Raw genomic sequence first — 15,238 nt, 5'->3', positions numbered from 1 at the left:
CATTAGAATGCTTCGAAAGAAAATTTATTGAGGATAACCAAGGGTTAATGACTCTGGCTTTCATTTGACTTAGGATAGATCTCAGGACATACTGAATGAAAAGCAGGTGTGATGACCACTACACTTTGAAACACAACACTTAAGCAGTGTTTTAATTGACCGTTGTTGTACACAGGTGTTTTATGATCTTCCGAAAAGACAATGCAACTTTCTTCTAGAGAATCCTGTTCAGAAGGATATGACCATGGTTTTTAGTGGGGATGAAAACTTGAACATTTCACTTGTAAATCAGACTAAATGACCACCACCATATGAATTCTAGATTGAAATATGTGATTTCATTTGTCTTTGCTTTAAATGGGTGTCTACTGAACATGAGAATTCTTACATAAAATATTTCATAAGGATAACCAAAAGTTAAAAATTAAACTATGGTTTCACTGGGGATTGAACCCAGGACCTTCCGCGTGTAAAGCAGACGTGATGACCACTACACTATGAAACCCACCACAGGTCAGTTGGTTTGGATGACAGCTGCAGAAAACGGTTGTCCACTGATCTTTCAAAACACAATATAATTTTCTTCTAAAGAAACCTGTTCAAAAAGATGTGCTCATAAGTGATAAAAAGTAGGACAATCTAACTGTAAATCAGACAAATTGACTGCTACCATATGAATTACAGATTGTAATATGTCATTTCAATTGTCTTTCGTTTAAATGGGTGGCCATGGAATTTGAGTATGCTTACATATAATTGTTTTTCAAAAATAACCAATGGTTAAAGATTAAGCCCTTGGTTTCACTGGGGATTGAACCCAGGACCTTCTGCATGTAAAGCAGATGTGATGACCACTACACTATGAAACCCAACATGTCCCTATGTTTTTCATTGACCGTTGCAGTACATGGGTGTCTCCTGATCATTCCAAAATCATACATTGTAATTTTCTTCAACAGACGCATGTTCAAAAGGATAATCCCATAGTTTTGGTGGGGATCAAAGTGAAGAGCTTCCACTTGCAAAGCAGATGTAATGACCACTTCCAAATAAATTATTGTTTGAAATGTGTCATTTCATTTCTTTTTCCTTCAAATGGGTATCTACAGAACATTAGAATGCTTCGAAAGAAAATTTATTGAGGATAACCAAGGGTTAATGACTCTGGCTTTCATTTGACTTAGGATAGATCTCAGGACATACTGAATGAAAAGCAGGTGTGATGACCACTACACTTTGAAACACAACACTTAAGCAGTGTTTTAATTGACCATTGTTGTACACAGGTGTTTTATGATCTTCCGAAAAGACAATGCAACTTTCTTCTAGAGAATCCTGTTCAGAAGGATATGACCATGGTTTTTAGTGGGGATGAAAACTTGAACATTTCACTTGTAAATCAGACTAAATGACCACCACCATATGAATTCTAGATTGAAATATGTGATTTCATTTGTCTTTCCTTTAAATGGGTGTCTACTGAACATGAGAATTCTTACATAAAATATTTCATAAGGATAACCAAAAGTTAAAAATTAAACTATGGTTTCACTGGGGATTGAACCCAGGACCTTCTGCGTGTAAAGCAGACGTGATGACCACTACACTATGAAACCCACCACAGGTCAGTTGGTTTGGATGACAGCTGCAGAAAACGGTTGTCCACTGATCTTTCAAAACACAATATAATTTTCTTCTAAAGAAACCTGTTCAAAAAGATGTGCTCATAAGTGATAAAAAGTAGGACAATCTAACTGTAAATCAGACAAATTGACTGCTACCATATGAATTACAGATTGTAAAATGTCATTTCAATTGTCTTTTGTTTAAATGGGTGGCCATGGAATTTGAGTATGCTTACATATAATTGTGTTTCAAAAATAACCAATGGTTAAAGATTAAGCCCTTGGTTTCACTGGGGATTGAACACAGGACCTTCTGCGTGTAAAGCAGATGTGATGACCACTACACTATGAAACCCAACTTGTCCCAATGTTTTTCATTGACCGTTGCAGTACATGGGTGTCTCCTGATCATTCCAAAATCATACATTGTAATTTTCTTCAACAGACGCATGTTCAAAAGGATAATCCCATAGTTTTGGTGGGGATCAAAGTGAAGAGCTTCCACTTGCAAAGCAGATGTAATGACCACTTCCAAATAAATTATTGTTTGAAATGTGTCATTTCATTTCTTTTTCCTTCAAATGGGTATCTACAGAACATTAGAATGCTTCGAAAGAAAATTTATTGAGGATAACCAAGGGTTAATGACTCTGGCTTTCATTTGACTTAGGATAGATCTCAGGACATACTGAATGAAAAGCAGGTGTGATGACCACTACACTTTGAAACACAACACTTAAGCAGTGTTTTAATTGACCGTTGTTGTACACAGGTGTTTTATGATCTTCCGAAAAGACAATGCAACTTTCTTCTAGAGAATCCTGTTCAGAAGGATATGACCATGGTTTTTAGTGGGGATGAAAACTTGAACATTTCACTTGTAAATCAGACTAAATGACCACCACCATATGAATTCTAGATTGAAATATGTGATTTCATTTGTCTTTGCTTTAAATGGGTGTCTACTGAACATGAGAATTCTTACATAAAATATTTCATAAGGATAACCAAAAGTTAAAAATTAAACTATGGTTTCACTGGGGATTGAACCCAGGACCTTTTGCGTGTAAAGCAGACGTGATGACCACTACACTATGAAACCCACCACAGATCAGTCGGATTGGATGACAGCTGCAGAAAACGGTTGTCCACTGATCTTTCAAAACACAATATAATTTTCTTCTAAAGAAACCTGTTCAAAAAGATGTGCTCATAAGTGATAAAAAGTAGGACAATCTAACTGTAAATCAGACAAATTGACTGCTACCATATGAATTACAGATTGTAATATGTCATTTCAATTGTCTTTCGTTTAAATGGGTGGCCATGGAATTTGAGTATGCTTACATATAATTGTTTTTCAAAAATAACCAATGGTTAAAGCTTAAGCCCTTGGTTTCACCGGGGATTGAACCCAGGACCTTCTGCGTGTAAAGCAGACGTGATGACCACTACACTATGAAACCCAACTTGTCCCTATGATTTTCATTGACCTTTGCAGTACATGGGTGTCTCCTGATCATTCCAAAATCATACATTGTAATTTTCTTCAACAGACGCATGTTCAAAAGGATAATCCCATAGTTTTGGTGGGGATCAAAGTGAAGAGCTTCCACTTGCAAAGCAGATGTAATGACCACTTCCAAATAAATTATTGTTTGAAATGTGTCATTTCATTTCTTTTTCCTTCAAATGGGTATCTACAGAACATTAGAATGCTTCGAAAGAAAATTTATTGAGGATAACCAAGGGTTAATGACTCTGGCTTTCATTTGACTTAGGATAGATCTCAGGACATACTGAATGAAAAGCAGGTGTGATGACCACTACACTTTGAAACACAACACTTAAGCAGTGTTTTAATTGACCGTTGTTGTACACAAGTGTTTTATGATCTTCCAAAAAGACAATGCAACTTTCTTCTAGAGAATCCTGTTCAGAAGGATATGACCATGGTTTTTAGTGGGGATGAAAACTTGAACATTTCACTTGTAAATCAGACTAAATGACCACCACCATATGAATTCTAGATTGAAATATGTGATTTCATTTGTCTTTGCTTTAAATGGGTGTCTACTGAACATGAGAATTCTTACATAAAATATTTCATAAGGATAACCAAAAGTTAAAAATTAAACTATGGTTTCACTGGGGATTGAACCCAGGACCTTCTGCGTGTAAAGCAGACGTGATGACCACTACACTATGAAACCCACCTCAGGTCAGTTGGTTTGGATGACAGCTGCAGAAAACGGTTGTCCACTGATCTTTCAAAACACAATATAATTTTCTTCTAAAGAAACCTGTTCAAAAAGATGTGCTCATAAGTGATAAAAAGTAGGACAATCTAACTGTAAATCAGACAAATTGACTGCTACCATATGAATTACAGATTGTAATATGTCATTTCAATTGTCTTTCGTTTAAATGGGTGGCCATGGAATTTGAGTATGCTTACATACAATTGTTTTTTAAAAATAACCAATGGTTAAAGCTTAAGCCCTTGGTTTCACTGGGGATTGAACCCAGGACCTTCTGCGTGTAAAGCAGATGTGATGACCACTACACTATGAAACCCAACTTGTCCCTATGTTTTTCATTGACCGTTGCAGTACATGGGTGTCTCCTGATAATTCCAAAATCATACATTGTAATTTTCTTCAACAAACGCATGTTCAAAAGGATAATCCCATAGTTTTGGTGGGGATCAAAGTGAAGAGCTTCCACTTGCAAAGCAGATGTAATGACCACTTCCAAATAAATTATTGTTTGAAATGTGTCATTTCATTTCTTTTTCCTTCAAATGGGTATCTACAGAACATTAGAATGCTTCGAAAGAAAATTTATTGAGGATAACCAAGGGTTAATGACTCTGGCTTTCATTTGACTTAGGATAGATCTCAGGACATACTGAATGAAAAGCAGGTGTGATGACCACTACACTTTGAAACACAACACTTAAGCAGTGTTTTAATTGACCGTTGTTGTACACAGGTGTTTTATGATCTTCCGAAAAGACAATGCAACTTTCTTCTAGAGAATCCTGTTCAGAAGGATATGACCATGGTTTTTAGTGGGGATGAAAACTTGAACATTTCACTTGTAAATCAGACTAAATGACCACCACCATATGAATTCTAGATTGAAATATGTGATTTCATTTGTCTTTGCTTTAAATGGGTGTCTACTGAACATGAGAATTCTTACATAAAATATTTCATAAGGATAACCAAAAGTTAAAAATTAAACTATGGTTTCACTGGGGATTGAACCCAGGACCTTCTGTGTGTAAAGCAGACGTGATGACCACTACACTATGAAACCCTCCACAGATCAGTTGGTTTGGATGACAGCTGCAGAAAACGGTTGTCCACTGATCTTTCAAAACACAATATAATTTTCTTCTAAAGAAACCTGTTCAAAAAGATGTGCTCATAAGTGATAAAAAGTAGGACAATCTAACTGTAAATCAGACAAATTGACTGCTACCATATGAATTACAGATTGTAATATGTCATTTCAATTGTCTTTCGTTTAAATGGGTGGCCATGGAATTTGAGTATGCTTACATATAATTGTTTTTCAAAAATAACCAATGGTTAAAGATTAAGCCCTTGGTTTCACTGGGGATTGAACCCAGGACCTTCTGCGTGTAAAGCAGATGTGATGACCACTACACTATGAACCCCAACTTGTCCCTATGTTTTTCATTGACCGTTGCAGTACATGGGTGTCTCCTGATCATTCCAAAATCATACATTGTAATTTTCTTCAACAGACGCATGTTCAAAAGGATAATCCCATAGTTTTGGTGGGGATCAAAGTGAAGAGCTTCCACTTGCAAAGCAGATGTAATGACCACTTCCAAATAAATTATTGTTTGAAATGTGTCATTTCATTTCTTTTTCCTTCAAATGGGTATCTACAGAACATTAGAATGCTTCGAAAGAAAATTTATTGAGGATAACCAAGGGTTAATGACTCTGGCTTTCATTTGACTTAGGATAGATCTCAGGACATACTGAATGAAAAGCAGGTGTGATGACCACTACACTTTGAAACACAACACTTAAGCAGTGTTTTAATTGACCGTTGTTGTACACAGGTGTTTTATGATCTTCCGAAAAGACAATGCAACTTTCTTCTAGAGAATCCTGTTCAGAAGGATATGACCATGGTTTTTAGTGGGGATGAAAACTTGAACATTTCACTTGTAAATCAGACTAAATGACCACCACCATATGAATTCTAGATTGAAATATGTGATTTCATTTGTCTTTGCTTTAAATGGGTGTCTACTGAACATGAGAATTCTTACATAAAATATTTCATAAGGGTAACCAAAAGTTAAAAATTAAACTATGGTTTCACTGGGGATTGAACCCAGGACCTTCCGCGTGTAAAGCAGACGTGATGACCACTACACTATGAAACCCACCACAGGTCAGTTGGTTTGGATGACAGCTGCAGAAAACGGTTGTCCACTGATCTTTCAAAACACAATATAATTTTCTTCTAAAGAAACCTGTTCAAAAAGATGTGCTCATAAGTGATAAAAAGTAGGACAATCTAACTGTAAATCAGACAAATTGACTGCTACCATATGAATTACAGATTGTAATATGTCATTTCAATTGTCTTTCGTTTAAATGGGTGGCCATGGAATTTGAGTATGCTTACATATAATTGTTTTTCAAAAATAACCAATGGTTAAAGATTAAGCCCTTGGTTTCACTGGGGATTGAACCCAGGACCTTCTGCATGTAAAGCAGATGTGATGACCACTACACTATGAAACCCAACATGTCCCTATGTTTTTCATTGACCGTTGCAGTACATGGGTGTCTCCTGATCATTCCAAAATCATACATTGTAATTTTCTTCAACAGACGCATGTTCAAAAGGATAATCCCATAGTTTTGGTGGGGATCAAAGTGAAGAGCTTCCACTTGCAAAGCAGATGTAATGACCACTTCCAAATAAATTATTGTTTGAAATGTGTCATTTCATTTCTTTTTCCTTCAAATGGGTATCTACAGAACATTAGAATGCTTCGAAAGAAAATTTATTGAGGATAACCAAGGGTTAATGACTCTGGCTTTCATTTGACTTAGGATAGATCTCAGGACATACTGAATGAAAAGCAGGTGTGATGACCACTACACTTTGAAACACAACACTTAAGCAGTGTTTTAATTGACCGTTGTTGTACACAGGTGTTTTATGATCTTCCGAAAAGACAATGCAACTTTCTTCTAGAGAATCCTGTTCAGAAGGATATGACCATGGTTTTTAGTGGGAATGAAAACTTGAACATTTCACTTGTAAATCAGACTAAATGACCACCACCATATGAATTCTAGATTGAAATATGTGATTTCATTTGTCTTTGCTTTAAATGGGTGTCTACTGAACATGAGAATTCTTACATAAAATATTTCATAAGGATAACCAAAAGTTAAAAATTAAACTATGGTTTCACTGGGGATTGAACCCAGGACCTTCTGCGTGTAAAGCAGACGTGATGACCACTACACTATGAAACCCACCACAGGTCAGTTGGTTTGGATGACAGCTGCAGAAAACGGTTGTCCACTGATCTTTCAAAACACAATATAATTTTCTTCTAAAGAAACCTGTTCAAAAAGATGTGCTCATAAGTGATAAAAAGTAGGACAATCTAACTGTAAATCAGACAAATTGACTGCTACCATATGAATTACAGATTGTAAAATGTCATTTCAATTGTCTTTTGTTTAAATGGGTGGCCATGGAATTTGAGTATGCTTACATATAATTGTGTTTCAAAAATAACCAATGGTTAAAGATTAAGCCCTTGGTTTCACTGGGGATTGAACCCAGGACCTTCTGCGTGTAAAGCAGATGTGATGACCACTACACTATGAAACCCAACTTGTCCCAATGTTTTTCATTGACCGTTGCAGTACATGGGTGTCTCCTGATCATTCCAAAATCATACATTGTAATTTTCTTCAACAGACGCATGTTCAAAAGGATAATCCCATAGTTTTGGTGGGGATCAAAGTGAAGAGCTTCCACTTGCAAAGCAGATGTAATGACCACTTCCAAATAAATTATTGTTTGAAATGTGTCATTTCATTTCTTTTTCCTTCAAATGGGTATCTACAGAACATTAGAATGCTTCGAAAGAAAATTTATTGAGGATAACCAAGGGTTAATGACTCTGGCTTTCATTTGACTTAGGATAGATCTCAGGACATACTGAATGAAAAGCAGGTGTGATGACCACTACACTTTGAAACACAACACTTAAGCAGTGTTTTAATTGACCGTTGTTGTACACAGGTGTTTTATGATCTTCCGAAAAGACAATGCAACTTTCTTCTAGAGAATCCTGTTCAGAAGGATATGACCATGGTTTTTAGTGGGGATGAAAACTTGAACATTTCACTTGTAAATCAGACTAAATGACCACCACCATATGAATTCTAGATTGAAATATGTGATTTCATTTGTCTTTGCTTTAAATGGGTGTCTACTGAACATGAGAATTCTTACATAAAATATTTCATAAGGATAACCAAAAGTTAAAAATTAAACTATGGTTTCACTGGGGATTGAACCCAGGACCTTCTGCGTGTAAAGCAGACGTGATGACCACTACACTATGAAACCCACCACAGATCAGTTGGATTGGATGACAGCTGCAGAAAACGGTTGTCCACTGATCTTTCAAAACACAATATAATTTTCTTCTAAAGAAACCTGTTCAAAAAGATGTGCTCATAAGTGATAAAAAGTAGGACAATCTAACTGTAAATCAGACAAATTGACCACTACCATATGAATTATAGATTGTAATATGTCATTTCAATTGTCTTTCGTTTAAATGGGTGGCCATGGAATTTGAGTATGCTTACATACAATTGTTTTTTAAAAATAACCAATGGTTAACGCTTGAGCCCTTGGTTTCACTGGGGATTGAACCCAGGACCTTCTGCGTGTAAAGCAGATGTGATGACCACTACACTATGAAACCCAACTTGTCCCTCTGTTTTTCATTGACCGTTGCAGTACATGGGTGTCTCCTGATCATTCCAAAATCATACATTGTAATTTTCTTCAACAAACGCATGTTCAAAAGGATAATCCCATAGTTTTGGTGGGGATCAAAGTGAAGAGCTTCCACTTGCAAAGCAGATGTAATGACCACTTCCAAATAAATTATTGTTTGAAATGTGTCATTTCATTTCTTTTTCCTTCCTTCAAATGGGTATCTACAGAACATTAGAATGCTTCGAAAGAAAATTTATTGAGGATAACCAAGGGTTAATGACTCTGGCTTTCATTTGACTTAGGATAGATCTCAGGACATACTGAATGAAAAGCAGGTGTGATGACCACTACACTTTGAAACACAACACTTAAGCAGTGTTTTAATTGACCGTTGTTGTACACAGGTGTTTTATGATCTTCCGAAAAGACAATGCAACTTTCTTCTAGAGAATCCTGTTCAGAAGGATATGACCATGGTTTTTAGTGGGGATGAAAACTTGAACATTTCACTTGTAAATCAGACTAAATGACCACCACCATATGAATTCTAGATTGAAATATGTGATTTCATTTGTCTTTGCTTTAAATGGGTGTCTACTGAACATGAGAATTCTTACATAAAATATTTCATAAGGATAACCAAAAGTTAAAAATTAAACTATGGTTTCACTGGGGATTGAACCCAGGACCTTCTGCGTGTAAAGCAGACGTGATGACCACTACACTATGAAACCCACCACAGATCAGTTGGATTGGATGACAGCTGCAGAAAACGGTTGTCCACTGATCTTTCAAAACACAATATAATTTTCTTCTAAAGAAACCTGTTTAAAAAGATGTGCTCATAAGTGATAAAAAGTAGGACAATCTAACTGTAAATCAGACAAATTGACTACTACCATATGAATTATAGATTGTAATATGTCATTTCAATTGTCTTTCGTTTAAATGGGTGGCCATGGAATTTGAGTATGCTTACATACAATTGTTTTTTAAAAATAACCAATGGTTAAAGCTTAAGCCCTTGGTTTCACTGGGGATTGAACCCAGGACCTTCTGCGTGTAAAGCAGATGTGATGACCACTACACTATGAAACCCAACTTGTCCCTATGATTTTCATTGACCGTTGCAGTACATGGGTGTCTCCTGATCATTCCAAAATCATACATTGTAATTTTCTTCAACAAACGCATGTTCAAAAGGATAATCCCATAGTTTTGGTGGGGATCAAAGTGAAGAGCTTCCACTTGCAAAGCAGATGTAATGACCACTTCCAAATAAATTATTGTTTGAAATGTGTCATTTCATTTCTTTTTCCTTCAAATGGGTATCTACAGAACATTAGAATGCTTTGAAAGAAAATTTATTGAGGATAACCAAGGGTTAATGACTCTGGCTTTCATTTGACTTAGGATAGATCTCAGGACATACTGAATGAAAAGCAGGTGTGATGACCACTACACTTTGAAACACAACACTTAAGCAGTGTTTTAATTGACCGTTGTTGTACACAGGTGTTTTATGATCTTCCGAAAAGACAATGCAACTTTCTTCTAGAGAATCCTGTTCAGAAGGATATGACCATGGTTTTTAGTGGGGATGAAAACTTGAACATTTCACTTGTAAATCAGACTAAATGACCACCACCATATGAATTCTATATTGAAATATGTGATTTCATTTGTCTTTGCTTTAAATGGGTGTCTACTGAACATGAGAATTCTTACATAAAATATTTCATAAGGATAACCAAAAGTTAAAAATTAAACTATGGTTTCACTGGGGATTGAACCCAGGACCTTCTGCGTGTAAAGCAGACGTGATGACCACTACACTATGAAACCCACCACAGATCAGTTGGATTGGATGACAGCTGCAGAAAACGGTTGTCCACTGATCTTTCAAAACACAATATAATTTTCTTCTAAAGAAACCTGTTTAAAAAGATGTGCTCATAAGTGATAAAAAGTAGGACAATCTAACTGTAAATCAGACAAATTGACTACTACCATATGAATTATAGATTGTAATATGTCATTTCAATTGTCTTTCGTTTAAATGGGTGGCCATGGAATTTGAGTATGCTTACATACAATTGTTTTTTAAAAATAACCAATGGTTAAAGCTTAAGCCCTTGGTTTCACTGGGGATTGAACCCAGGACCTTCTGCGTGTAAAGCAGATGTGATGACCACTACACTATGAACCCCAACTTGTCCCTAGGTTTTTCATTGACCGTTGCAGTACATGGGTGTCTCCTGATCATTCCAAAATCATACATTGTAATTTTCTTCAACAAACGCATGTTCAAAAGGATAATCCCATAGTTTTGGTGGGGATCAAAGTGAAGAGCTTCCACTTGCAAAGCAGATGTAATGACCACTTCCAAATAAATTATTGTTTGAAATGTGTCATTTCATTTCTTTTTCCTTCAAATGGGTATCTACAGAACATTAGAATGCTTTGAAAGAAAATTTATTGAGGATAACCAAGGGTTAATGACTCTGGCTTTCATTTGACTTAGGATAGATCTCAGGACATACTGAATGAAAAGCAGGTGTGATGACCACTACACTTTGAAACACAACACTTAAGCAGTGTTTTAATTGACCGTTGTTGTACACAGGTGTTTTATGATCTTCCGAAAAGACAATGCAACTTTCTTCTAGAGAATCCTGTTCAGAAGGATATGACCATGGTTTTTAGTGGGGATGAAAACTTGAACATTTCACTTGTAAATCAGACTAAATGACCACCACCATATGAATTCTATATTGAAATATGTGATTTCATTTGTCTTTGCTTTAAATGGGTGTCTACTGAACATGAGAATTCTTACATAAAATATTTCATAAGGATAACCAAAAGTTAAAAATTAAACTATGGTTTCACTGGGGATTGAACCCAGGACCTTCTGCGTGTAAAGCAGACGTGATGACCACTACACTATGAAACCCACCACAGATCAGTTGGATTGGATGACAGCTGCAGAAAACGGTTGTCCACTGATCTTTCAAAACACAATATAATTTTCTTCTAAAGAAACCTGTTCAAAAAGATGTGCTCATAAGTGATAAAAAGTAGGACAATCTAACTGTAAATCAGACAAATTGACTACTACCATATGAATTATAGATTGTAATATGTCATTTCAATTGTCTTTCGTTTAAATGGGTGGCCATGGAATTTGAGTATGCTTACATACAATTGTTTTTTAAAAATAACCAATGGTTAAAGCTTAAGCCCTTGGTTTCACTGGGGATTGAACCCAGGACCTTCTGCGTGTAAAGCAGATGTGATGACCACTACACTATGAACCCCAACTTGTCCCTAGGTTTTTCATTGACCGTTGCAGTACATGGGTGTCTCCTGATCATTCCAAAATCATACATTGTAATTTTCTTCAACAAACGCATGTTCAAAAGGATAATCCCATAGTTTTGGTGGGGATCAAAGTGAAGAGCTTCCACTTGCAAAGCAGATGTAATGACCACTTCCAAATAAATTATTGTTTGAAATGTGTCATTTCATTTCTTTTTCCTTCAAATGGGTATCTACAGAACATTAGAATGCTTTGAAAGAAAATTTATTGAGGATAACCAAGGGTTAATGACTCTGGCTTTCATTTGACTTAGGATAGATCTCAGGACATACTGAATGAAAAGCAGGTGTGATGACCACTACACTTTGAAACACAACACTTAAGCAGTGTTTTAATTGACCGTTGTTGTACACAGGTGTTTTATGATCTTCCGAAAAGACAATGCAACTTTCTTCTAGAGAATCCTGTTCAGAAGGATATGACCATGGTTTTTAGTGGGGATGAAAACTTGAACATTTCACTTGTAAATCAGACTAAATGACCACCACCATATGAATTCTATATTGAAATATGTGATTTCATTTGTCTTTGCTTTAAATGGGTGTCTACTGAACATGAGAATTCTTACATAAAATATTTCATAAGGATAACCAAAAGTTAAAAATTAAACTATGGTTTCACTGGGGATTGAACCCAGGACCTTCTGCGTGTAAAGCAGACGTGATGACCACTACACTATGAAACCCACCACAGATCAGTTGGATTGGATGACAGCTGCAGAAAACGGTTGTCCACTGATCTTTCAAAACACAATATAATTTTCTTCTAAAGAAACCTGTTCAAAAAGATGTGCTCATAAGTGATAAAAAGTAGGACAATCTAACTGTAAATCAGACAAATTGACTACTACCATATGAATTATAGATTGTAATATGTCATTTCAATTGTCTTTCGTTTAAATGGGTGGCCATGGAATTTGAGTATGCTTACATACAATTGTTTTTTAAAAATAACCAATGGTTAAAGCTTAAGCCCTTGGTTTCACTGGGGATTGAACCCAGGACCTTCTGCGTGTAAAGCAGATGTGATGACCACTACACTATGAACCCCAACTTGTCCCTAGGTTTTTCATTGACCGTTGCAGTACATGGGTGTCTCCTGATCATTCCAAAATCATACATTGTAATTTTCTTCAACAAACGCATGTTCAAAAGGATAATCCCATAGTTTTGGTGGGGATCAAAGTGAAGAGCTTCCACTTGCAAAGCAGATGTAATGACCACTTCCAAATAAATTATTGTTTGAAATGTGTCATTTCATTTCTTTTTCCTTCAAATGGGTATCTACAGAACATCAGAATGCTTTGAAAGAAAATTTATTGAGGATAACCAAGGGTTAATGACTCTGGCTTTCATTTGACTTAGGATAGATCTCAGGACATACTGAATGAAAAGCAGGTGTGATGACCACTACACTTTGAAACACAACACTTAAGCAGTGTTTTAATTGACCGTTGTTGTACACAGGTGTTTTATGATCTTCCGAAAAGACAATGCAACTTTCTTCTAGAGAATCCTGTTCAGAAGGATATGACCATGGTTTTTAGTGGGGATGAAAACTTGAACATTTCACTTGTAAATCAGACTAAATGACCACCACCATATGAATTCTAGATTGAAATATGTGATTTCATTTGTCTTTGCTTTAAATGGGTGTCTACTGAACATGAGAATTCTTACATAAAATATTTCATAAGGATAACCAAAAGTTAAAAATTAAACTATGGTTTCACTGGGGATTGAACCCAGGACCTTCTGCGTGTAAAGCAGACGTGATGACCACTACACTATGAAACCCACCACAGGTCAGTTGGTTTGGATGACAGCTGCAGAAAACGGTTGTCCACTGATCTTTCAAAACACAATATAATTTTCTTCTAAAGAAACCTGTTCAAAAAGATGTGCTCATAAGTGATAAAAAGTAGGACAATCTAACTGTAAATCAGACAAATTGACTGCTACCATATGAATTACAGATTGTAATATGTCATTTCAATTGTCTTTCGTTTAAATGGGTGGCCATGGAATTTGAGTATGCTTACATACAATTGTTTTTTAAAAATAACCAATGGTTAAAGCTTAAGCCCTTGGTTTCACTGGGGATTGAACCCAGGACCTTCTGCGTGTAAAGCAGATGTGATGACCACTACACTATGAAACCCAACTTGTCCCTATGTTTTTCATTGACCGTTGCAGTACATGGGTGTCTCCTGATCATTCCAAAATCATACATTGTAATTTTCTTCAACAAACGCATGTTCAAAAGGATAATCCCATAGTTTTGGTGGGGATCAAAGTGAAGAGCTTCCACTTGCAAAGCAGATGTAATGACCACTTCCAAATAAATTATTGTTTGAAATGTGTCATTTCATTTCTTTTTCCTTCAAATGGGTATCTACAGAACATTAGAATGCTTCGAAAGAAAATTTATTGAGGATAACCAAGGGTTAATGACTCTGTCTTTCATTTGACTTAGGATAGATCTCAGGACATACTGAATGAAAAGCAGGTGTGATGACCACTACACTTTGAAACACAACACTTAAGCAGTGTTTTAATTGACCGTTGTTGTACACAGGTGTTTTATGATCTTCCGAAAAGACAATGCAACTTTCTTCTAGAGAATCCTGTTCAGAAGGATATGACCATGGTTTTTAGTGGGGATGAAAACTTGAACATTTCACTTGTAAATCAGACTAAATGACCACCACCATATGAATTCTAGATTGAAATATGTGATTTCATTTGTCTTTGCTTTAAATGGGTGTCTACTGAACATGAGAATTCTTACATAAAATATTTCATAAGGATAACCAAAAGTTAAAAATTAAACTATGGTTTCACTGGGGATTGAACCCAGGACCTTCTGTGTGTAAAGCAGACGTGATGACCACTACACTATGAAACCCACCACAGATCAGTTGGTTTGGATGACAGCTGCAGAAAACGGTTGTCCACTGATCTTTCAAAACACAATATAATTTTCTTCTAAAGAAACCTGTTCAAAAAGATGTGCTCATAAGTGATAAAAAGTAGGACAATCTAACTGTAAATCAGACAAATTGACTACTACCATATGAATTATAGATTGTAATATGTCATTTCAATTGTCTTTCATTTAAATGGGTGGCCATGGAATTTGAGTATGCTTACATACAATTGTTTTTTAAAAATAACCAATGGTTAAAGCTTAA

General features: G+C 35.9%; 19 non-coding genes across 19 annotated transcripts; all 19 read right to left on the bottom strand.

Annotated features, from left to right (window-relative positions):
* Positions 1-432: 432 nt before the first annotated feature.
* On the bottom strand, positions 433-505 carry TRNAV-UAC (transfer RNA valine (anticodon UAC)). The gene has a single exon. It is a non-coding gene; the product is annotated as a tRNA-Val (tRNA).
* Positions 506-796: 291 nt separating this feature from the next.
* Positions 797-869, bottom strand: TRNAV-UAC (transfer RNA valine (anticodon UAC)). The gene has a single exon. It is a non-coding gene; the product is annotated as a tRNA-Val (tRNA).
* Positions 870-1,543: 674 nt separating this feature from the next.
* On the bottom strand, positions 1,544-1,616 carry TRNAV-UAC (transfer RNA valine (anticodon UAC)). The gene has a single exon. It is a non-coding gene; the product is annotated as a tRNA-Val (tRNA).
* A 1,402-nt stretch (positions 1,617-3,018) lies between these two features.
* Positions 3,019-3,091, bottom strand: TRNAV-UAC (transfer RNA valine (anticodon UAC)). The gene has a single exon. It is a non-coding gene; the product is annotated as a tRNA-Val (tRNA).
* Positions 3,092-3,765: 674 nt separating this feature from the next.
* TRNAV-UAC (transfer RNA valine (anticodon UAC)) lies at positions 3,766-3,838 on the bottom strand. Its single transcript has one exon. It is a non-coding gene; the product is annotated as a tRNA-Val (tRNA).
* Positions 3,839-4,129: 291 nt separating this feature from the next.
* On the bottom strand, positions 4,130-4,202 carry TRNAV-UAC (transfer RNA valine (anticodon UAC)). The gene has a single exon. It is a non-coding gene; the product is annotated as a tRNA-Val (tRNA).
* A 1,785-nt stretch (positions 4,203-5,987) lies between these two features.
* On the bottom strand, positions 5,988-6,060 carry TRNAV-UAC (transfer RNA valine (anticodon UAC)). Its single transcript has one exon. It is a non-coding gene; the product is annotated as a tRNA-Val (tRNA).
* Positions 6,061-6,351: 291 nt separating this feature from the next.
* Positions 6,352-6,424, bottom strand: TRNAV-UAC (transfer RNA valine (anticodon UAC)). The gene has a single exon. It is a non-coding gene; the product is annotated as a tRNA-Val (tRNA).
* A 674-nt stretch (positions 6,425-7,098) lies between these two features.
* On the bottom strand, positions 7,099-7,171 carry TRNAV-UAC (transfer RNA valine (anticodon UAC)). The gene has a single exon. It is a non-coding gene; the product is annotated as a tRNA-Val (tRNA).
* Positions 7,172-7,462: 291 nt separating this feature from the next.
* Positions 7,463-7,535, bottom strand: TRNAV-UAC (transfer RNA valine (anticodon UAC)). Its single transcript has one exon. It is a non-coding gene; the product is annotated as a tRNA-Val (tRNA).
* A 674-nt stretch (positions 7,536-8,209) lies between these two features.
* Positions 8,210-8,282, bottom strand: TRNAV-UAC (transfer RNA valine (anticodon UAC)). The gene has a single exon. It is a non-coding gene; the product is annotated as a tRNA-Val (tRNA).
* Positions 8,283-8,573: 291 nt separating this feature from the next.
* Positions 8,574-8,646, bottom strand: TRNAV-UAC (transfer RNA valine (anticodon UAC)). Its single transcript has one exon. It is a non-coding gene; the product is annotated as a tRNA-Val (tRNA).
* A 678-nt stretch (positions 8,647-9,324) lies between these two features.
* Positions 9,325-9,397, bottom strand: TRNAV-UAC (transfer RNA valine (anticodon UAC)). The gene has a single exon. It is a non-coding gene; the product is annotated as a tRNA-Val (tRNA).
* Positions 9,398-9,688: 291 nt separating this feature from the next.
* On the bottom strand, positions 9,689-9,761 carry TRNAV-UAC (transfer RNA valine (anticodon UAC)). Its single transcript has one exon. It is a non-coding gene; the product is annotated as a tRNA-Val (tRNA).
* Positions 9,762-10,435: 674 nt separating this feature from the next.
* TRNAV-UAC (transfer RNA valine (anticodon UAC)) lies at positions 10,436-10,508 on the bottom strand. Its single transcript has one exon. It is a non-coding gene; the product is annotated as a tRNA-Val (tRNA).
* A 1,038-nt stretch (positions 10,509-11,546) lies between these two features.
* On the bottom strand, positions 11,547-11,619 carry TRNAV-UAC (transfer RNA valine (anticodon UAC)). Its single transcript has one exon. It is a non-coding gene; the product is annotated as a tRNA-Val (tRNA).
* A 1,038-nt stretch (positions 11,620-12,657) lies between these two features.
* Positions 12,658-12,730, bottom strand: TRNAV-UAC (transfer RNA valine (anticodon UAC)). Its single transcript has one exon. It is a non-coding gene; the product is annotated as a tRNA-Val (tRNA).
* Positions 12,731-13,768: 1,038 nt separating this feature from the next.
* On the bottom strand, positions 13,769-13,841 carry TRNAV-UAC (transfer RNA valine (anticodon UAC)). The gene has a single exon. It is a non-coding gene; the product is annotated as a tRNA-Val (tRNA).
* Positions 13,842-14,132: 291 nt separating this feature from the next.
* Positions 14,133-14,205, bottom strand: TRNAV-UAC (transfer RNA valine (anticodon UAC)). The gene has a single exon. It is a non-coding gene; the product is annotated as a tRNA-Val (tRNA).
* Between the last annotated feature and the right edge of the window lie 1,033 nt (positions 14,206-15,238).

This window comes from Engystomops pustulosus, chromosome 7 (genome assembly GCF_040894005.1).
Source record: "Engystomops pustulosus chromosome 7, aEngPut4.maternal, whole genome shotgun sequence".
In the NCBI taxonomy this organism is placed as follows: domain Eukaryota; kingdom Metazoa; phylum Chordata; class Amphibia; order Anura; family Leptodactylidae; genus Engystomops; species Engystomops pustulosus.
Note: the sequence above shows the minus strand (reverse complement) of the source record. Positions and strands in the feature narration are given on the sequence as shown.